Below are 22,564 nucleotides of genomic sequence, written 5' to 3'. Positions count from 1 at the left end.
CAACGTGGGACTCGATCCCAGGACCCCAGGATCACGCCCTGGGCTGAAGGCAGGTGCTAAACCGCTGAGCTCCCCAGGGATCCCCTCCTTTGTCATTTTTTTTTTGCAGTATCTTTTCTCGAGTGAACATTGCCCGGAGCAGAGGTCTACAGAGGATTCCCCACTATCTTCTACTCTCCTTAGCGGTAGCTGAGGGCGAAGTCGAGTCTCCCTTTGTAGGGCAAGTCTTGCCAAGGTCTGACCTTCTGTAGTGAATACGTTTTGAGGGACATGGTGCAGCTGACCCTTGCTTGAGAAGGGTGGAAAGGTGAGCAGATGAGTCTTGAACATACGCCGTGCACCAGGTTTGTAGACACGGGATCTCCCTCGAGCCTCACGACAGCCCCTTTTGCAGAGGAGGAAGCGGGTTCCGGAGAACGAAATGACTTGCCCAAATTCCCCGCGAAGTGGGAAGACTTGGGATTTGACTGCGGGGCTGTTTCTCTCCCGCCTCCTGCACACTGCCCCGGGCCTCCTCACGCCACACCTCCTTTGAGGCGACCTTCATCCTCTTTTTTCCTGCTAGAACTCTTGGTGTAGGTTAGAAGATGGAGAGCTACTTGAATTCTTCTGAGGGCCCCCAAATTCAAAGTATTATGCAAACCATTAACATGAGACCGCAATGGATCTCACCAAATGAATGAGGTATCGTGTCGAGGAAGCCTATATGCTGCCTATAGGGTCGGCTTCTCAAGGAGGCCTAAAATGGAGGAGCCGACCCTATAGGCAGCATTTACATGGTTTCCACAGGCGAATTCAGCTGTTTTCTTTAGTCAGAGGTTTTAGTGCGGACATTCTGCAGCTGTGAAAAAGAATTTATGTGTTTCTAAAAATCCAAGGCAATAATGAGAAACATCTATAAAAACGCTGAGCTGCTCAAGGGTTGGGTGTCAACCAACCAAAGATAGAAAGAAATAGGTCCACTGGGAACGGTCGGCCTCTGTCTTGACGGAGGCTGGATGGAGGGAAGGGGGATCTGCCTTCCCGGAGGCCTGTGGCAGCGCGTTGGCTCCAGCGTGGCTCAGGGCCCTCCGGGTGGGGGCACGAGGGGCCCCGGGAGCTAACGGCTTAGCTAAGGGGATGGGGCCCACACAGGAGGGACGAGTAGGTGCGCGTCCCTGGGGACCTTGGGCTCTGAAGTGGGCAGCTGCGTCCCATGGAGTTTCTCAGCCCTGCACTCTGGTCCCTCGGGGATCCCGGGCTGCGGGACCTTGTCTCGGGGGCGCCTGGGCCTGTCTGCCTACGAGCCCAGACCCATGTGGACCTGGTACTCGAGAGCGGGCTCGCTGGGCTTTACCCAGGATACCGTGGATGGGTCTCCCATGTCATGAGAATGGAGCCTTGAACGTAGTCCCTCATTAATTACCATTTGTAGACATTGATAGGGCATCTTTTTAATTATTATTATTATTATTATTTATTTATTTTTTTTTGCAAAACCTGGAATTGGCACAGAGGCAAACTATGAGAGAAAGCCTGAAATAAATTACATACACTTGTTAAGTCTTCAATCCCAATATTATTATTTTTGTTTTCTACTGAACTGGAAGATAATGACCATGTGTTGAAATTAGCCCCAGTGGATTGGTTTAAACCTGTAACTGATCCATGAAACGGGACCCAGATTAGAACATCAAGACGTTTCCTGACTTACACCCGAGTCACTGACTATTACCCAGTTTGCGTCCCTGGCACCAAGGGTCTGTTCGCCACTAGAAGTAAGATTCGAGGTCACAACTTTTCCCCGCCGTGCGGGGACGGAGATGCCATTAGCCGCCTCGGTGTAGACTGGGGAGAGGAATACCTGTTGCATCCGTGTTCAAGCACTTTGTTAGCTCCCAATGCCCCCCCCCCTTCCACCCCAAAGTGACACTGAAAGGCTGTATAAGTCAGGGAACTGTGCTTCCCCCGTGGACCCATGACCTCTGATGCTCCTCCCAGAAGTGCCAGCGCGCGCGGAGCGGGCCCGGAGAGCCTTGCACGGAGTCCACTGCAGCAAGAATAACGGCCTCCAGCCGTCCCTTGGCGGAGACGCGTCCCACGGTGCATCGCGATGCCCCCCCCGCCCCCCGCCCCGAGCGCATCAGCCTTCCAGTCGGTTCCTGAGCGTCTGGCCTTCCACAGCGACGGCTCTGCCCAGAGTGGGCCGAGTCCACGTGTCTGGCCCACGGACTCTCTGTGTGGATGTGGCTCAATCTCCTGGGGACCCGGCCTCATGACCCGGTCATTCTCTGCAGAAAGTCCCACGTTGTCATGATGCGCCGCGGGCGCTCCTCGGTGAGGCCTGCTCTGGGTGAGGCCAGGGCCGCAGGGGCTCGGTCACCCGAGGACCAGCTCAGCCCCAGAGGAGGCTGCGGGCAAAGCTTGAGAGTCTTGGCGCGGCCGGGCTCAGGCCTGGGGCAACCCAGAGGGGTGGAGGAGGGGGCTTACCCCTCGGGGTGGTTACCCCCAGGCCGTCCTTGGGTGTTCCACGGCCTCACAGGGTCAGGGGCCAGGGCCTTCTTTTGCTTTTACCATTTACAGCTGTGTGTCCTTGAGCAAACGACTTTCTGGAGATTGAACATTCTCAAGGGCAACCCAGGAATAAGGTCACCCCCTGTCTTTGTGTCTGTGGCAGCATCAAACAAAATAATAACGAACTATGCGTCGTAAGCTTTAAAGCGCTCTAATCACAGGGGTGGCGCGTGCTAAGGCTCCGAAGTCAGCCTTTTGTTTGTTCGTTCATCAAATATCTACCCGGCGCTCACCGCGTCTAGGCGCGATGCTAGGCACTAGGCCCCGCAGCGGTAGACAGTCTCTACGGACAGATGCCGCCCCCAGGACGGATGAGGAGGCACGTTTTAAACAAATTATTATGCAACTCATAGTTTTAAGACGTATTACACTTACTATGTGACAGTCTTGTTTTAAGTTTTTTTCTTTTTTTTTTAAAGATTCTATTTATTTACTCATGAGAGACACAAAGAGAGAGAGAGAGAGGGAAGCAGAGACACAGGCAGAGGGAGATGCAGGCTCCATGCAGGGAGCCTGTCGTGGGACTCGAACCCAGGACCTCAGGGGAAGGGGTCACGACCTGGGCCAAAGGCAGGTGCTAAACCGCTGAGCCACCCGGGCTGCCCCATTGTTCCAAGTTTTAATTTATTTAATCCTCCAAACAATTTTATGTGAGGCAATAATGTCATCCCATTTTACAGATGGGGAAACTGAGGCCAAGAGATTAAACAACTTAAAAAAAAAAGATGAGACAATTTTTTCTGGGGGTCTTGCAGATAGCAAGTGGTAGAAACAAGAGAAGAACTTATTCCAGAAAAAAAAAAAAAAAAAAAGAACTTACTCAGCCTGGTTCTAAATTCTATGTTGGTCTAATAATCCGTACTCCCGACTACCCCCCCTATGTGAGCTGGCCCCTCTGGGGGGTGAGCGCACTCCCTTCCAAATTCCTGCTAATCCCTTCCTCGTGGGGTTATTCGGGGGATAAGCGAGGACTTGTAAGGGAATGAACCAGGAACCGACATCAGCAACGCAGCCTAAATGTCAGTTTTTAGCTGCTCATCATGATAAATGCAATGGAGGAGACGCGCCGGGCGCTCCAGGGGGTGACACAGGGGGACCTAGCTGGCTGCTGAGGGGGGCAGGCCGCGATTTCTGGAAGAAACGCCCAAGCTGAGGCCCACGAGGCCCAAAGGATGAAGTAAGAGCAAAGGAGTGGGAAGGAGAAGCGAGGCATGAGGGCCTGCGTCAGGCCCGGGCAGGGGGCTGCAGGGGGCCGGGGAGGGGGTCAGGCTCCCATTGTGCTGATTTGACCCCGTTATCCCAGGCGCAGGTAATTTCTCTGCATTTGGGGTCATTTTTCCTGCCTCTGGTCCCACATCCTCCCTCGTGGGGTGTGAGTCTGTCGTGGTCGTGGGGCTGCCCTTGGAGGGCCTGCGGACGCCGTGGCTGGTGCAGGGGGCGCATGGGGTCGCCCCGCACCGGCCCCTCCGGGCTGGTCCCCTGTGGGTCTCGCTCCCACAGCGACCCCTCACAGGCCCACACTGGGCCGCCCTGCTCCCTCCTCCCCCGCCTGCGCTGCAGCCCTTACCCCGGTTTCCCCTCCCGACCCACAGAGGTCCTGCCCATCTTACAGGGCGCTAACACCTGTTCTTTCTCCACAAAACCATCCCACATGGCGCCGGCTGCAGTGTGCGGCCCCGTCTTTAAGATGCCATATAGGTTGTGGGTTCTATTTCCCGGGTGTCATTTTCCCTCTAAAAAAAAAAAAAAAATCACAAAAATACAAATAGATGTTTTTTTTTTAGATTTTTTTTTTTAAATGTAAAATCTATACGTACAAAAGTACAAAAAGTGCATCCGTAATGCTCTTACCCATCTAAGTGTTCTAACTGTTGTGCATTGTTTTCGGGTGGCACACGCACAGGTTGAGAACTGATCTACTTTCCGTTATGACATCACATCCGTAAAAATTCTTGCAAGACGTGGGGGCTCGCAGGACAGGGGCCTTGCGACCGAGCCGAGCCTGTCCCCGCGTGCGCTCGGACGGGCCACTCACCGCCTTGCCCGGCTCAGTCGCCCGCGTGGTCCCAGCGCTCGGCACACTGCGAGGATGTCCCCAGGCCCGACGCCCGCTTCCCTTCAAGACCATCCTCCTGAACGACTCGCCCATCTCCGAGTCAGCCTCTCTCCTGCCGCAGGGCCTTTGTATGTGCTGCTTCCTCTGCCGAGAACCCAGGCCTCGCCCCGCCCGGTGTCTCCCTCGCCTCCCAGGGCCCACTCGGGTGCCGGCTCCTCCTCAGCTCCAGCCTCCACGGCCCTCTGGGCGACGTCTACTGCTCAACGGCCCCGCTTAGCCCAACCGCTGGTCACGTGCCTGCTGCATCCTCTGGAGGCTCCCTGAGGGTTCGCACCACGTTTGCTCCATTCACCAACACTCTCTTGGCAATCGGGGGGATTCTGGGTGCATCATAGGTGAACCACAAAAAAGACTTTTGGGTAAATGACTTTGGTTGGGGCCCAGATGCCTGTGGCTCCGCGCTGCCCCGCAGCTGCTCCGGGATTTCCGGCCTGTGCAGCATCAGCCAAGGCCTCCGCCGGAGCCCGTCACCCTGGGCCCACCTTCCCGCCTCCTCCTGCCCCAACCACGCGGACACGTCGAGGAGACCTCGCGCAGACCCCGGTTATCGCAGAGCCACCCGATGAGTCAGTCTGGCACCAACACTTCCATCCCTCGCCATTCTTGGCCAAGGCCGCTCAAGGTGCGCAGGCAGTTACTGGCCAAGAGTTTGCATACTGGCCTGGCCTTCCCTGCTTGCCCTCTCCATCCCTGGCCCCTCCCGGTTGCTTGGGGCACTGCTCTCAGGGCTCCCCTTTGACAGGAACCTTCTCTACTGATGTGTAAAATTCAGGCAACTTGCTTCTCCAAAGCACACGCGGAGCCTGCTGGCCGTGCTGTCAACTTTGGGCTTTCAGGGGAGGACACAGGCCCCCCAGGTGAGGACCTTCCGTGCGCTCTCTCTACCCCGGGACCTGGAGAAGCTACTGAGAACAGGCCAGGAAAACAGTGCAGGTTTTTGCTATTTCTCTGATCCTTATAGCAGCTTCCCCTCTGAGTGCTCGTGGACAGACGTGCCCTGACCCCAGCTCATGCTACCCAGCGACACCTGCATTATTCTTACTCAACCCAGGACTCCCCACAGGGCCGCAACCCCTCAAGAGCAGGGAGGGGGCCCCGAGACCTCGACCCAATCCCCTTCTTTACCTCCCTTATCTATTTCTGCTCCTGCTTCTCCGTTCCTACCAGCTCTGCCTTGCGGTCCCCCCGCCCCCGACTGCAATGCAGAGGATTCCTCCCCGATTAACTTTTCTAAATAAATTCTTTTTTTTTTTAGGATTTTATTTATTTATTCATGAGAGACAGAGAAAGACAGAGAGAGAGACACACACACAGGCAGAGGGAGAAGCAGGCCCCATGCAGGGAGCCTGATGCGGGACTCGATCCCGGGACCTCGGGGTCACGCCCTGGGCTGAAGGCGGCGCTAACCCGCTGAGCCGCCCGGGCTGCCCTCTAAATAAATTCCTAAGCAGAAGTCCATTTCACAAAATAGACAAAACTGCTTTTTATGAGGGTGTGTGGATTCTACTTACTAAAAGGCAAGGTCTTCCTAAAAAAATTTTAAAAAATTGAATCACCGTACGATCCAGCAGTCCTCTCCAGAGCATGTGTCCCAAAGAAGCCAAAGCAGGGTCTCGAAGAGACACCTGTGCCCGTGTTGACAGCAGCACTATTCACGTGGCCGAGGCAGAAGTGACCAGGTGCTCATCAATAGATGAATCAGGCAAACAAAAGGCGGAATGTACGTACGATGCTCCTTACGTGAGGCGGCAACACAGTCCAATCCATAGAAGCAAAGCATGGTGGCTTCGGGGGCGGAGGGTGCTGGGTGATGGGGAGCTGCCGTCTAATGGAAATAGAGTTTCGGTGCAAAATGGCGAAGTTCTGAGACTGCGCAGCAGTAGGAGTAGACTTAACACCACTGGGCTGTAACTTAAAAATGGCTAAGACGGTCATTTTCACCGTGTATTGTGTCACAATTTGTGAAAAAGCAAATGCACAAGAAAAAAGTCAATGTAGGAGAATGAGAATGAAAAAAAAACAGGTATTTGGAGTCTTGGGTGGCTGTTCATTCTTTTTTTCTGTGTTTTTTTTTTTTTGTGTGTGTGTGTGTGTGTGGCTGTTCATTCTTAACATTTGATGTATGTTCTGTTTTGGTGGATTTAAAATATATATATATATCCTGGGGCATTTTTTGCGCCTGCCTTTGGCCCAGGGTGCGATCCTGGAGTCCCAGGATCGAGTCCCTCATCGGGCTCCCGGCATGGAGCCTGCTTCTCCCTCTGCCTGAGTCTCTGCCTCTCTCTCTCTATGTCTATCATAAATAAATAAAAATAAATTAATATATATATATCCTGTAGCCTGATGACTCTCCCTACCCCCCCCCTTTTAAAAAATAAGTTGCTTTATAATTCCAGGCTCTTCACCAACTAAACACCTCGGGAGAATATTGAATTAAATTTGAGACATAAATTCAACCACTGTTGACGTGTTAAAATTTGATTTATGTCATCCTGGAATCTCTGTCGATTTATTCTTTTAACAGTAATTAAATGTTTTTAAAGACAAATCGAAGGCAAGTGTTTTGTGACCTTTGCAAAAACTGCATAAATCCAGAGCTTCGGTGAACCAAGGCTAGAACAGACTGGTGGTTTTCACCTGGCTTCCAGCTCCCTCCCATCCTCCACTCATCCGCTGGACTTATCTGTCTAAAACACCGGAGTGACCTTGACATTTCTGCTTAGACATTCTTGGCGCCACTTCATCCCTGTAGTGCGTGCGCAGCCCAAGCTATCCCTGGAGAGCACTGAAAATTGCCATTTCAGGACCTTCCCCAAACCAAATAAATTCAGTCTCCTCGGGTGGATGGGAGTATATTTCAGAAGCTCCTCGAGCGTCATGTGCAACCAGAATTTAGAACAACTGACTTAGAAGAAAGAACATAATTCTCTTGGGACGCCCGGGTGGTGCAGTGGTTTAGCGCCACCTTCGGCCCAGGGCGTGACCCTGGGGTCCCGGAATTGAGTCCCACATCGGGCTCCCTGCATGGAGCCTGCTTCTCCCTCTGCCTGTGTCTCTGCCTCTCTCTCTCTCTCTCTGTGTCTCTCATGAATAAATAAATAAAATCTTTTTTTAAAAAAAGAATATATTCTCTTTAACATGCCTCACAAGACTCTGAGAGTCCAATTTTTCTCCGATTATGCTGGATTTCAACATGGCCCTGCACGCCTTGGGTGGCAGGAGGTTCCCTGGGCCCAAGCACACTCTAATCCCATCCTCCTGCTTAGGTGGTTCCCTCTGACTCCAGCCGTTTCCACTCCATCCCCCCGACGGACTGGCATTCCACCCCGGAAGCGGGTCAAGCACCGCCACCCGTTTCATGTTGGCTCCTGCCTTCCATTACCCACCCCTCGCCCTCCCCGTCTCAAGTGATCAACGAACAAACTCTACTGCAACTAGAGCTTTCTTTTTCTCTCTCCCTCCCTCGCCATCTGGCTTATGGTTGATGTGTATCCTTGGGATAAGTTTCCTTTTCAGAATGAATGAATGAATGAATGAATGAATGAATGAAACATCTAACGGATTCCTAAAAAGTCTGATTACCTTTATAGACCAACTCAAATTCTGTAGGGGTTTATAGACATTTATTATCTATAATTTGCATCTCAGAAAAGTGTTGCTAAAAAAAAGAAAAAAAAAAGAAAAAAAGAAAAGTGTGGCTGTGCAGTTATCACTTGGCTGGACTCCCGTCCAGAGTCGTCTACAAATCCCAAGCTCACGCCTCCAGACCCTTTCCTACCTGGAACTACTGCCTGGGCTCAGATGGGGAGCGTGTGGCTGCAAGGCCAGGTAGTCTGAGCACATGACTGTATGCTCCGCTGAGATTCGGAGCTGGTGTTAGACTCTCACGAGAAGCTCAAGGTCTGTATACCTTAGCCCTTGTCCTGTATTTTGCTAGATCTTTGTCATCAAACGATGCTCCCTCCAAAAGTTCAAAAATCTGATTTCTTGTTAAGGCTTCATGATTTGCTTTCCACGCCATTTCTTCTCTCCCCAGAATTTAATATTTGAAATATTGCGGAGCCAACACAACAGAGGGAACTGCAGCCAAAGAGATTATAAACAGGGTCAGGTGGGTTTTTTTTTGTTGTTTTGGTTTGTTTTTTGTTTTTGTTTTGTTTTGTTTTGTTTTTGTTTTTGTTTTTGTTTTTGTTTTGTTTTTTGTTTTTGTTTGTTTTTTTGTTGTTTTTCGTTTTTGTTTTTGTTTTTGTTTTGTTTTTGTTTTTGTTTTGTTTTGTTTTTGTTTTTGTTTTTTTGTTTTTTGTTTTTTGTTTCTTTTTTTTGTTTTTTTTGTTTTTATGTTTTGTTTTTGTTTTTGTTTTTGTTTGTTGTTTTGTTTTGTTTTTTACTAGCAGAGCTTGGTCAGAGAGGGAAAAATGAAAATCAGCGCCCCAAATACCTTGTCCATAACCGTGCAAACCATGTGCCCATGGCAGCCTGGAAAATGAAGGGTGAAGGCACATCGTTCATATGTATTAATGCGAAATTACTGACATGGGGGTGCCCCAGCACCTCCAAGATTTCTGCTTCAGGAGTCCTAATGCAATTTCCGGGGAATGCTGTGTTTGTTGTATCACCGCACTAGTCGTGGAAATGACAGCGTGACTTTGTCCCCACTTTCATGCTTTGCATGCCAATTTTATCACAATCGGAATTTTCCCTTTGATTATTCTGGGGTCCTGGCTGTGCAAAGTCAGTGTTGTGCGCATTTCAAGGGGAACGAAGCTGGGGAGAGGCAAGTGGCTTTTCGACACCAGGACCCTTAGAGTGAGCTTTACTTTCTCCAGGACTATATGTCCTATGGGTCGTTTTCTCTGTCATCATGATGATATTGGGAACAAACTCTAAACTAGACGTTAATGGAGTCGTTACCAAGCCTCACGCTACGCATCTTTGTACCTATTAACATCATAATCAACATAACATTCCGGAGTGGCCTGCAGTCATAATTGATTCAGCAAGGCGATGCTTTCCAACTGGCCGAGGAGCCTCCTATGTGACGTGATAAGAATCCTTAACGGGCAAGAGGCATGAGAATGTCAGCTTCTGACCTAAACGCCTCCCCATGACGCCTGTTTGGGGCAGGTAGCTCGAGACTGTGACTAACCCTGTTCCTTTATGAGTGCCAAGTGTCCGCAGGGTGTCTGGCCCTGTGTAGAGAAGATGGGCAGGTACACCTGGGAAGCCTGAGCCTCGGGAAGGAAACCCCACTGACCCTCTTCTTTTCTCTCCAGCCATAAGCGACACAGAAACCTTGATTTGAAGCAAACAATGGAGTAGACGTGTTAACTGGAACAAGTTCTCTTATAAGTCACGTCTTTTGATTTTGGGACAGATTTATGGTAGCTGCTTGAGAAGCAAATTTGGAGCCTGATACAAAATTGGATCTTTTGTCTTTTAGACACATGGAAGGTCTTTGGAATCTGGCTGTTGTTGGAAGTGTCCGATTCATTCATGGACTTTATTATTTCTAACAAGGTTTTGACCCTCTTCAGGGTAGTGGTGTGGTGGTGGGGGCAGGGGCACAGAGGATGGGAGAAGACCATGGAACATTCTAAAGGATCGTTTAAAGGGGAAACAAGGAACAGTTAACCTCACCCAGAGGGGAAAACACAGACCATAATTTAACTTGTATTGATGTTGTCTCATGGAGAGTGGGACAAGGTCATGATGAGGGGAAGTGCTGGTGCAGAATTAAGGAAAGACCTTGGACTTTGCGTTAATGTAGACTTCGGTTCACATCTCAGTGCTTCCAGGCACCAGCTGCTATGCGACCCTAGGAATTTGGTCACGTCATTCTGAGTTTGTTCCTTCATTTGTAAAATAGAAAATGTCTTTCTGCTTAGAATTTTCGTATAGTTTAGATAACGTAGGGAAAGGCCAAGAGTGTAGCAAGTATAAAAATCAGTGGTCATTGTTCTTACCCTGCACGGTTGTTGAGGAAAGGTTGTTAAAACAGACCATCTGCATCTGGGTGGAGGCGAGTGTGTGAGTAGGACTCAGAACCTCAGTCCATAAAGGGAAGGCGTCCAAGACAGGAGGCTAACGACGGAGAGTTGTCAAATGTGGGGAGAAAACGCGTGCCTCAACATCTGAGGGTACCAGTCCAAGCACAAGGTGGCAGGTGTGGCAGTGAGGAGGTTGGGTGGAGGGGGGTCCACATGCATTCTCAGGCACCTTTCCTCTCCCACAGGGCTGCTTTAGGAGGCCCAAGTGTCGGTGCCCGAGGGTATTCCTGGAGGTTTAACCCAGATCCAAGACAGACATAGGGCTACTGACCTGCTGGATGGTAGCCAGAAGGACCATTTAGGTTTTCAGTCTTTACTATGAATTGGAAAAGGACTCGGGATGCCTATTACCCTGTGGAAGTTGTGTTGGTCTGTAGCTAAGGCTGAGGCAGACCTGGGGCTCCTCAGGGAGGCGTCGTGCAGAAGTGGGGCAGGCACAGCGTAGACTGATAAAGATCGTAAAATGTAAACCATCACGTGAGCGTGGGAGAAGTTTTTAATGTGTCCAAGCCCCTTTTGGCTGTGATATCCATCTAAAACTCAACAGCCCCGTCATACTGATGTATTATTGATTTCTGCTTCTTTTTTTTGCGAATATACGACCACTGAGGTGTAGAATCGCTCAGTGATTCCATAGTTAAGCTGATAATCGTATTCACCGTATCAATAATGAAGAGTCGAATAGTCTAATATCTCAATCAGCATAATTAATTCATTTATTAATTCATCTCACTTTTTAAAATGTTTCTATGTTAACGTTCCTTTTATATCTAGGCTCACTTGTAAATAATGTCTACAGTTGACAACCTACAAATTAATATCTCGAGATGCAACTTCTCCTTCAAAGTCTAGACTCCTGTATTCAACCTCCAACAATGCAACCATCTCGAGTTCAACATCTCTTCGACTGAATTTCTAATTTGCTATCATCCCTTGAAAATGTGTTCCTTTTGCTACATCTCAATAAATGGCTACTCCCATTTTTCCAGTTGCTCTGCCTCCCTACTTGGAGGTCATCCTTGATACCGTCTTTCTGTCTACCCTATATGAACTCATCAGTAAATCCTATTGTCTCTAGTTTCAAAATATATTCAGACTCTGGTTTCTTTCCACCAACCCCACTGTTTCCAAACTAAGTTCTTGCTCAGGCAATTTCTTCCTAATTAATCTTTCCTAAATAATCTTCCTAATTATGTTCTTCTCATACGCCCCTGCTCCCACAGACCATTCTCACCACAGCAGCCAGAGTGAGCTCTTTGTTAAGTACCAACCCATCATGCCACAACTTTGCTATGATCTTTTCAATTATGTTCCATCTAACTTGAGTATAAGATCCTACATGATCCACCCTATTTTCTGCCTCCCACATATCCCCTAATATTCTTCTCCATGTTCACTTTTCTCCTGTTTCAGGGGCCTCTCTGCTACTGATCAAACATGTCACACATATTGGGTACATAAGTAAGGAGGAGGGTGTTCCAGAAAGAACAGCATCTTCAAAGCCTTGACCCCTGAAGAGCTTAGCATGATTGGAATTTCAGTGCCTCGGGGGTTGGGGCAGGGATAAGCCTACACAAAAAGACACAGGCTTAGCAGGGACAGAGTGGTCTGGTATGCGATGCCCAAGAGTATGGAAGATGATCAACAGTATTTCAGAAAATAGAACTTGACATACTACAGGCATTAAATAACCATTGGTCAAAAAAAGTAAGCTTTGTCCAATAATCAAGACAATGGAAGTTAGTCATCAGCTGGTTTTCAGAGTGGATATCAATGGGGTAAAAAAATTAAACCAATGACTCAAAAAATGACTTAGAAATCAGTTTAGGAAACAATTCAACAAAAAAGCAGACTCATGGGCAGCCCGGGTGGCTCAGCGGTTTGGCGCCGCTTTCCTCCCAGGGTGTGACCCCGGGGTCCCGGGATCAAGTCCCATGTCGGGCTCCCTGCATGGAGCCTGCTTCTCCCTCTGCCTGTGTCTCTGCCTCTCTCTCTCTGTGTGTGTCTCTCATGAATAAATAAATAAAATCTTAAAAAAAAAGACTCATAAAGAACCAATACATACTTTTTTGGAAACTGTGTTCTCTGGCTTGACACTGGAGTATACTTAATTGTGGATTTCAGCTGCCCCTCTAGGAGGAACTGAGTCAGGTGATACATCACTTCTCCTGGTTTGCTTATTTTATTAAACACTGTTTTTTATTCTGGTACTTGTTCCCAGATGTATCATTTTCCATTTCAACATCATAAATATGTACATAAATATTTTAAAAGTTTCTGTTTTTCCAGATTGAATATGTGCCATTTAACAGGTATTACTTCTAACTGAAAAGTAGCTGGGGTGATCAACTGCTCTGGCCTTTGAACTTAAGTTAACCCAAATGGCATCAGGGATAGCGTGTTGGAGTTGGCAGGAGCCTTAGAGATCGTCTACAACATCCCCACCCCAGAGACCCCACTGCCTTTACTTCATTTAAAAAGAAAGAAATCGCGTGGCAGGGAGACTTGCCAAACCTCATAACTGTGGAGGCCAATGATTTGGAACACAGAAATGATGTTTTCTGAGGCCCCGTTATAGCAAAGGGGCCACACACACAAAGTAAAAAGGAAAGAGAAATGTTCGCTTTTCAAAAATTCCTCCCTGCAATGATGCAAATATAGGTGGCCTCGGTACTACGGTTTGAAAGTAGCGTAAGTGAAACAAGACATGCAGGCACAAACAATGAATTTACCAAAATATGTAGACCTTCTAGGATTATAGTGTTACCCGGGTGCCAGACTGGTCAATATTACTTTATTTATTTTTTAAGATTTTATTTATTTATTCATGAGAGACACAGAGAGAAAGAGAGAGGCAGAGACATAGGCAGAGGGAGAAGCAGGCTCCATGCAGGGAGCCAGACGTGGGACTCGATCCCGGGACCCTGGGGTCATGCCCTGGGCCAAAGGCAGATGCTAAACCGCTGAGCCACCCAGGGATCCCCAATATTACTTTAAAAAAATTCTTCTCGACTAACATCTCTTGTTATGGAAAATACACGTAGGCCTTCACAGCTCTCCTTGTGGCTGCTGCCGGCCTAACATGATGATCCCAAATCCAGCTGTCCCTTTCCAACAATTTGAGTATCAAGCTCTCCTAATTTTGATGCATTTCCCATAAGTGTCGTTCCTCAAGAGAGTGTGAGACACACAGTAAATAATGTCTGGGTCTTCAGGGAACCTGTGTCTTAGAAACCTAGATGTGATCCCTTCTTTGGAGGAAGCAGAAGCAGATCAGCATTACCTTTGTGTTCCACCTAGACACTCGGTTTTCCAGGTCCTGAGATAACGTGGTCCGGCTATGCTTCTGGAAGTGCTTTGTGTGAGGACTGAGTGAAAGACCACACGCTGGGTAGCTTGAACATGATCTGCGGGTACTGGTGTGATTACGATAATTCCGATCGTCCACAAATATTGCCAGTAAAAGCAATAAGCCAAGGAAAGCAAAAAAAAAAAAAAAAAAAAAAGGCCTGCAGGAAACCATGGATGCTGCGGATGTGAGGACGACGTACTCTTTTTGGCCTCGCGTGAAATAAACAAGCTTGAACTGGGTTATTATAAAATAAATGGCATAGCACGGAAATGGGCTTTAGGAATCATCTAATCCAGTGATTTTTACCAAAAAAAAAATTGTAGCTACAGATTCTTTTTTCAAGCACAGTTTTATATAGAGCCCTCAAATATAAAAAGATAAAGGCAGAGCTGCTCTGAATGAAGCAGGGGGCAGGGAAAGGCTGGCCCGAGCTTCTCAAGCTGCTGACTGTCAGGCTGGATCTCTTCCATCAGAGCCCGGGCTTGGGCGGAGGGGCCCTGCTGGAGTCCTTGCCTTCGTTTTTGAGAGCAGTGACTGACCGCAGAAGTTAGGGATTTGTCCATAGCACGAAGGGGTAGAGCCAGATTTTAGCAACTCACCTCCGCACTCCTTCGTACTCCTAAGAAGTCTGGCTAAGTGCCCCTAACCCCCTGGGCTTCCTCAGGGAGATTGCTCTAAAGCAAGAAGACAGGAGCTCTACCTCCCTACTCGGGAGGGTCGGGAAGGTCGAGGGCTGAGAGGCACAGGCTCCCTGTTTTGCATGGAGCTCCCTGGGTAGAGCCCATGGTTCTGGGACAAGAATGAGCTCTGGAAAAGGAAAAAGTAGTAAAAACGTGGTGATCCTTGCAACTCGAAGATAAGGAACGTGAAACATCACAGTCAGCTCTTCCTTTGGACAGACTCGCATACGTGTTGACCCCTCAAATGGATTTTTAGGGTTTCTGCATTGCGTATTGATGGTGTGTGGGAAGCTTGAGATTTTCCTATGGCGGTTCTTGGGTGTGGGACTGAGTCAGAGGATGGGCGTCACTAAATAAAGGCTCCTCGGAGGGGATTTGAAAGACCTCAGCCTCTTCTCCATTCTAGAACGTACCATGTTTTATAAGCTTCCTCTGCAAAATCCTGAAGCAATTTGCGTCCAGCCACTAATCTTAAGTTGTTTTTTAGTGGTTCGTGCAACATCATTCAACACATTGAAATAAAGTTAATAGACTTGCTTTTTCCCTCCTTCAAGTAGAGACCAGGAAATCTCCCTGTTTGGGGGTAAAAGTTCCAAAAGTGTGGGATCCCTGGGTGGCGCAGCGGTTTGGCGCCTGCCTTTGGCCCAGGGCACGATCCTGGAGACCCGGGATCGAATCCCACGTCGGGCTCCCTGAATGGAGCCTGCTTCTCCCTCTGCCTGTGTCTCTGCCTCTCTGTCTCTCTCTCTCTGTGTGACTATCATGAATAAATAAATAAAATCTTTAAAAAAAAAATAAAATAAAAAAAAAATAAATAAATAAAAGTTCCAAAAGTGTCAGTGCAGTGTGATTTAACTCTCCAGTTGACCTTTGAGCTGTGTGGCTCCAGTTCTACATGGATTCTTTCAACAATACAATGCACTACTGTAAATGTATTTTCTTTTACGGTTTTCTTACCATTTTCTTTTCTCTAGCTTTATTGCGACAATATAGTATGTGTACATACGACGTGCGAAAAGCGTGTTAATCGCTTTGCTATTGGTAAGACTTCTGATCAACCGTAGGCTATTAGTAGTTAAGTTTTGGGAAAGCCAAAGTTTATATGTGGATTGTCAACTACACGGGGTCAGGGGTTGTTCAGGGGTCAATTTTATTTTTAAAAGGGATTAAAGTATTAGATGAAAGGAGGATGCTTGAGGGCATGGGCATTGGAATCAGACTGTGCGTACTGTTTGAGCCAATTATAAGGCATAGACCAGTGGAGCAGAGTAGGGTGCACATCACACCCTCCACCCAGCCCACCACGCTCCTGGGATACATGCGGCTTTGTCAATCAGGAAAAGAGCAGGAGGCTGTTAGGTCCATTTGGAGAGAAATAAAAAAGAATGCTCCCCTGGTATCATCCAAAACAAATTCCAGGTTCATTAATATTCTAAACCCATAAAACTATATTGTCCTAGAGAAAAGTATCAAGGAATAATGTTTTAATCTTGACATCAAACCCGACAACCAGGGATCCCTGGGTGGCGCAGCGGTTTGGCGCCTGCCTTTGGCCCAGGGCGCGATCCTGGAGACCCGGGATCGAATCCCACGTCGGGCTCCCTGTGCATGGAGCCTGCTTCTCCCTCTGCCTGTGTCTCTGCCCCTCTCTCTCTCTCTCTGTGACTATCATAAATAAAAAAAAAAAAGAAGAAAAAAAAAGAAAAAAACAAACCCAACAACCATCAGGGAAAGATTGGTATGTTTGATCGTAAGAAAAATAAAAACTGTGCCACAAAATATATGTAAATGCAGAAAAAATACTCAATAACATGCGAGGAATGGTTACCTATTGCTAACGTAATGCAAAGGACATGGGCATATATTACTCGGGCTACGAGAGAAACATTAAAAAGAAAAATGTTTAGAGAAAATGTAGTTGTGCTTAGGTATTGATCTACCTGAAAAAATATGATAGGATTTTTAATCACTGCACAATTTTACCTTGTATCAGTCCTATTTCTTTCATTAGTAGAGATTATTTTTTCCCTCAGTTGCTTCTAGAAAACCTCACAGCTCCTACCCCTTTCTCATCTTGAGATGAGCTGTACGAAGAGAGACTGCCTGGGTCAGGCTGAAGCAGAGGGTGGCCCGGAAGAGCCCGTCCTCGGCCCTGTTGGAGCTGTTGCCGCCCACTGCCCCCCGCCATCCGTGGGCATGGCGCCGAGCGCCTTTGTACTCAGGGTCTCCAGCGGTGCTGCAGCTGGAGAGGATTTGTTCTCGCGGGAGGAGAACATCAGGGTGGGAAGGGACCTCAGGATTCACGCAGTCGCCTCGCTCGCCCCCAGGGTGGCTCCTCCCGGCCTCCCCTCCCGGGCCGTGAATGTGCCTCATGGCAGGAGGAGCCATGGCGGTCCTCCCACCCCAGGATCCTACTGAGTCTCAGACACCACTGTCCCATGGAGACGGAGAAGCATCAGTCAAAGATCACTTTGTAAAAGGGCTTGGCTTGCTTTCTGGCTAAAACTTCTGTTCCACTGCACGCTACACACCGAGCAGTGGACTCACCCGGCGTGCTGGAGCTTTTATGAGAACGGGTCCCTAAGTATCTGCGCTCATTATCCTGTAAATGATCACTTTTGCTTTCTCTCCCACTAGTGCCATCATCTCTAATAAAGCAGCTTATACATGTTTTGACTGAGACCACACTGCCCCAGAGAGCGAGCATCCTATTGCTTTAATAATAGAAATGCAGGAGTATCCAGGCAGCCTCCGTCAGAGGCCCAGGCCTGGGAGCAAGTCTCAGCCAGTCCACCCCATGTCTGTAGGGAAGCAAGTCTGGGTGAAGCCAGAGCATGGGACGCGTGCAGGGCCCCCTGGCTTGGCCTTCTCAAGGCCCCATCATGCTGCAGCGGGAGTGCTCTGCAAACAGTCCCACATGCTCCCCCCCAACCCTGAAAACTCCCCCTATAAGGACTTGGTTCTCCAGGAGGGAAAATGCACAGAAAATGACGATCCCATCTTTGATGCGTGGTGGCCATGATATGGAAGGAGAAGTTCTCTAGTCTAATGACAAGCACGCCAAGGGCCTAGCGTAATAGCTGGAGCTTAAGTGATGCAGATTGGCTCTGTGGGGAAAACAACAGCAAAAACAAAACAAAAAACAAACAAACAAACACCCGAAATGACCCTGAGAGGGGAAACAGACCTTCATAAATTTGATCATACATCACAAGTGGGACCAAAGAGCCACTGGGACCAGCACTTGCACAAATGTAATGCTGATGCTACTTTCAACAAGTTCTGCCAAAATCCTAAAACCAAGAGCACCCTGGAGCTGATAATCCAGAGAAAGCGTCTACTTCCCATTCCCTGAAACCCAAGCGGAGGAGAGAGGACCCTGTCCGAGCACTGTAACTGCCAAGAGCCTCCATCAGACACTGAGTTTGCCCCGTGAGTCCCCAGCCCATGGGGAGGGGCCTGGCCGACAGCCCCCACGGAGGCCCGCAGGCGGGACGGGGCCACGGGACAGGGTCACATCACACGTGAGCACTGCCTCTGTGCCAGGGCTGCTGTCTGGCTTTGAGGCCTGGGGCCGGGCCCGGGGACCTTCTCTCAGAGGGAAGGAGCAGGGCCACAGTCACCTTGCCCTTCAGTGCAGAGAGCGCCCTCCACGGGGGCCACTGCCTGGCTGTTAAGATAGTAGAAATCTGACCATTTGGTCCGGAATCAAGCATTAGGGATGATTTGGGGTTTTTTACATCTACACAGACTGTGGCTCCTGGAGAGAGAGACATGACACCGAGCAGGCTCCCTCCTGTGATGCCGGAACAACCAGTGCCGGTGGCTAGGAACCCGCAAGGTCTCCCGTGCAGCGGCGCCTGCACACCTTGGCCTGGAAGGGAGGAGGCCCCCTACCACCCACTCCACGGCTCCCCGTTCTTGCCCAGGGACCTCCATGGTGGGCAGGGCCACTCCCGAGCCACTAGCTTGCCTGTCGGTTGGCACGTTGGTCCCAAGAGCCACCACTCTGGTCTCCCTCTTGAAGCAGAGGTGCTGATGCCACCGGCGAGGGTGACCTGTTGGCCAGCTGCCTCTGTCTTGCGGATGTCCCCTCCGTTAGTCTCCTTGCAGGTGGACGTCACCAAATATCACAGAGATGCTACTGTTTTTGGTAAAATACACAATTTGGACCCAGGTTTTCCTGGCTGCAGGGGCAGATGGTGTAGCCTGGAGCCTCACAGACCCCGGGCCTCTGCTCTCCTCTGCGACTGTGTCGCTCGCAGGCACGACAGCACACAGTGACACACGGGGAGGATAGTCAACAGCCCGCTTGGGGCCCAGAGACGGGATCACTGCCCTGCCCAGCTCTTCCATTCTGTGCCTGGGTCCCAGAGCTTTCTGAGGGCCTTTATGAGCATTATCTCATTTGTTCCCCAAAAAGAGCTGTGAAGAGAGTGGAGTAACGTCATCCCCAGTCTTACAAATGAGAGCTCTGTGCCTCAGAAAGGCGGGGTGACTTTCCAGGGTCACACAGCGAGTGAACTTTAGGCTCGAGAAGGGAATTTGTCTTTTTCTGAATCCTGGCCTCTGAGGTCATCCTGGTGAGAGATTCAATCCAAGGCACATCATCATTGTTTTAACATTCGGTGACTCAGTGATATTGGAAAATAAGAGTTCACATTTCTGAATGGAAATATTTATGATCACAAAACACTGTCTCTAACTACTGAACCAAATAACGTTGTTGATAAATTATCAGCCCAAAAGAGACTGAAACTTAGCAGTTTTGAGTTTTTTCTTTATATAACCTAATTCTAGTTTAGATGAGAAAATGAGGCTTAGCCAATGATTAGTATAAAATTAGCCAAAGAACATAATGTGATTGCTTATGTTACTTGGTGAAACGCAAATAGCAGATGGATCATATTTAAGCAGCCACTCAATCTGTAAGTATATAAGAGCAATTTCTACAATGACTTCTGTATTTCTGAATCATGCCTTTTAATACATATTAATGTCTAAAGTAGCCATTTTATCCACCAAGTAAATAACGTTTAGGACCGTTAAGTTCTAAACCATGTATTAAACTGGACTCAAAGTACATTATTTTTCCTCCTATAATCAACTGAACGTATAGAAAATTATGCCACCTTAAAAGAGGACTAAGTTCGGGACGGCCGGGTGGCTCAGTGGTTGAGCGTCTGACTCGGGCCCAGATCATGACCCCTGGGTCCCGGGATCGAGTCCCACATCGGGCTCCCCGCAGGGAGCCTGCTTCTCCCTCTGCCTGTGTCTCTGCCTCTCTCTGTGTTTCTCATAAATAAATAAATAAATAAATAAATAAATAAATAAATAAATAAAATTTAAAAAAGAGGACTAAGTTCATTAAGTTCTTAATTTGTGCCCCAAATTTTACATACATCATCTCTTTTATTTATTTATTTTTATTTTTATTTTTTTTCATCATCTCTTTTAATCATAAATTTTACCATTGAGGAGCTAAGCTTCAGAAAAGTTCAATAATTTGCCTCTAGTCACTCAGCTAGTTGTGATAAAAATATTTAATGCAGGGCTTTCTCTGTGCCATTCTGTTTTCCAAGAGAAATTATTGTTTAATTCTTATAAAAGTACACACAAACCAAATCATATAGAAAGTTCTGCTATTTCTGGAAGGTCTAAAGAATGGATGTAGAAAAAAAATCCTTCTGCAGAGGAAAGCTCAATGTAAACTAAATGGTAAAGGGGAATCAGTGATGGATGCAGGAAAAGGTCAATCAAAAAAAAAAAAAGGGACCCATTGAACAATTTCTGCCAGTATTTGTAAAATTAGACAGGCCATGACCTGGTAATTACATGATCCTGCCTATACTAAATCTACAAAAAATAATCAAAATATTTTAGTTATGCTGCATACCTGTGTTTATATGAGTTTAGGATGATGTAGAAAGATGGCAGGATCTGAGAATGTAACCTCTAAATTGAGGGGAAAAAGAAAACTCTCAAAAATCACATTTTTAAGAGACATAGGAAGTATGGTGTACTTAGGGTACATAAACAGTAACGTGAAGGGACTTTGATTTTAAATAATGTTTCTAACAGGAATGACATAAATACACGTGCATAGTGTCTTTCCTAGTAAAATCTAGTCCTGGGAATGTTTTCTCCACTGAGCACCATGTGTACACGGTGTAAGCACGTTACATTACTCACAAGTTCCAAAATGTGGGATTGGTCGTGCCGGCTTGGCTTGGGATTCAATGTCTCTTCCTTCTCTCTACTTGATAATAATAAGATCATGATCCCTTACACCCCACATCGCCTTTATATCTTTTATTTTGCATTGGCTTTTCCCTTATCAATAATCCCGTGGAGTAGAAAGCCTACCTGATTTATCATTATTTTGAGTAAGAAATCTATCACTGGGTGGTCACGTCATTATCTTGGATTTGTGCTTTTACGTATTTATAGGTTGATTCTTCATCATTCATAGTAGCCAGCACCACCAGCACCAAGTTTATAATTAAACTTGATAAATTAATTTTAAATTTGATTGGGAGGAGGAATGTTACGGTAACTTAGCAGCCTTGGAATGTCTTTCTTGCCGTATTATTTGCCGAATTACGATGTAACCCAGTACCGACCACCCTAGTGAGTCGGCTCCGCTAGCACAGGGCACCCCTTCCTTCTGTAACCACTCAGCCGAAGTGAGCGTCTCCTCCCCCGCCCCCTCCCGCTCATTCTTACTATACATGCTAACTCCTCCACAGCCTCCATCCCCCGCTGAACTGGTCTTGCTTGTTATTTTTTTACTTTTATCTCTGCCAACTGGAACGAGAGCATCATGAAGACAAAGACCTTGAAAGCTCCTTTTCACACTGTATCATCTAGAACATAAACAACAGGAGACTGAATGAATAAAGGTGTGCAGGAGGGAGGACAACTACATGGTCACCTTTGAACCCTAGTCCTGGCCCCCTGATCAAAGCCAACTGGGCGATGGTTGGTAGCTGACTCAAGGCGGGGTGGTGCAGGTGGTGCTGGTGGTGCTGCTGGTGGTGGTGCTGGTGGTGCTGGTGCTGGTGGTGCTGGTGGTACTGGTGGTGGTGGGTGATGGGTGGTGGGTGCTGGTGCTGTTGGTGCTGGTGCTGGTGGTGCTGGTGGGGGGTGGGGGCTGGCGGCGACCCTTAGCTGCCCGGGGATAGGTGAGCGGCCTGCATGGAGGTACCTGTACGTAACGCAGCCCTAAGGCAAGGCCCAAGGCCCCGGCAGTGAGGCAGGTGGAACCTGAGGAGAGGTGCTGTGCTGACGAAGCAGAGCGAGTCGAGGCCCAATGGTGGCTCACGGGCTCTGCGGCAGGAGGAGGGGAGCCCCGGGGCGGGTACCGCGGTGGACACGAGTGAGGCCCACGCCTGCCGCCGCCCTCAGCGCCTCCCTGATGTCCAGGTGAGCTTCAGCTTCCAGCTCTCGGTCCGCGAGGACCCGCTCGGCCGGCACCCCCTCGCCCATGGTACTGGGAGCCCCTTGCTCCTGTCCCCTCAGCACAGCCCTGTTTACATCTAGAAGCGCCTGACCCCAAGACGCTCGTCCAGGTCTGCTTCGGAGCAGCCACGCCTGCTGCTCTGCTCTTGCGAAAAGCATCTAACGACCCAACAGGACTTTGCAGCCCATGGAGCGCTTCGCTTCGGGGTGTATTTGCCATTTTGCCCGACGGCAGCTCTTCTCTGAAATGGTCCCTGATTCCTCTGGGTGGGGACCCCCGTCTCCTGTACTTTGCTGTCCCCGCAGTCCCCCCTCTGGCTCGCCTCGCTGTCTTTATGGGTGTGAGCGCCTTACC

At 48.5% G+C, this 22,564-nt stretch overlaps 1 protein-coding gene and 1 long non-coding RNA gene across 3 annotated transcripts in view; one reads left to right on the top strand and one right to left on the bottom strand.

Moving 5' to 3' along the window:
• Positions 1-22,564, bottom strand: part of KCNMB2 (potassium calcium-activated channel subfamily M regulatory beta subunit 2) — a 202,154-nt gene that overhangs the window by 145,846 nt on the left and 33,744 nt on the right. The gene's annotated exons all lie outside the window — the stretch shown is intronic.
• Positions 9,642-11,707, top strand: LOC111093925. The gene is made up of 2 exons (XR_005384059.1): positions 9,642-9,879; positions 11,491-11,707. It is a non-coding gene; the product is annotated as an uncharacterized LOC111093925 (long non-coding RNA).

The sequence above is a fragment of the Canis lupus genome, chromosome 34 (genome assembly GCF_011100685.1).
Source record: "Canis lupus familiaris isolate Mischka breed German Shepherd chromosome 34, alternate assembly UU_Cfam_GSD_1.0, whole genome shotgun sequence".
Classification (NCBI taxonomy): Eukaryota; Metazoa; Chordata; class Mammalia; order Carnivora; family Canidae; genus Canis; species Canis lupus.
Note: the sequence above shows the minus strand (reverse complement) of the source record. Positions and strands in the feature narration are given on the sequence as shown.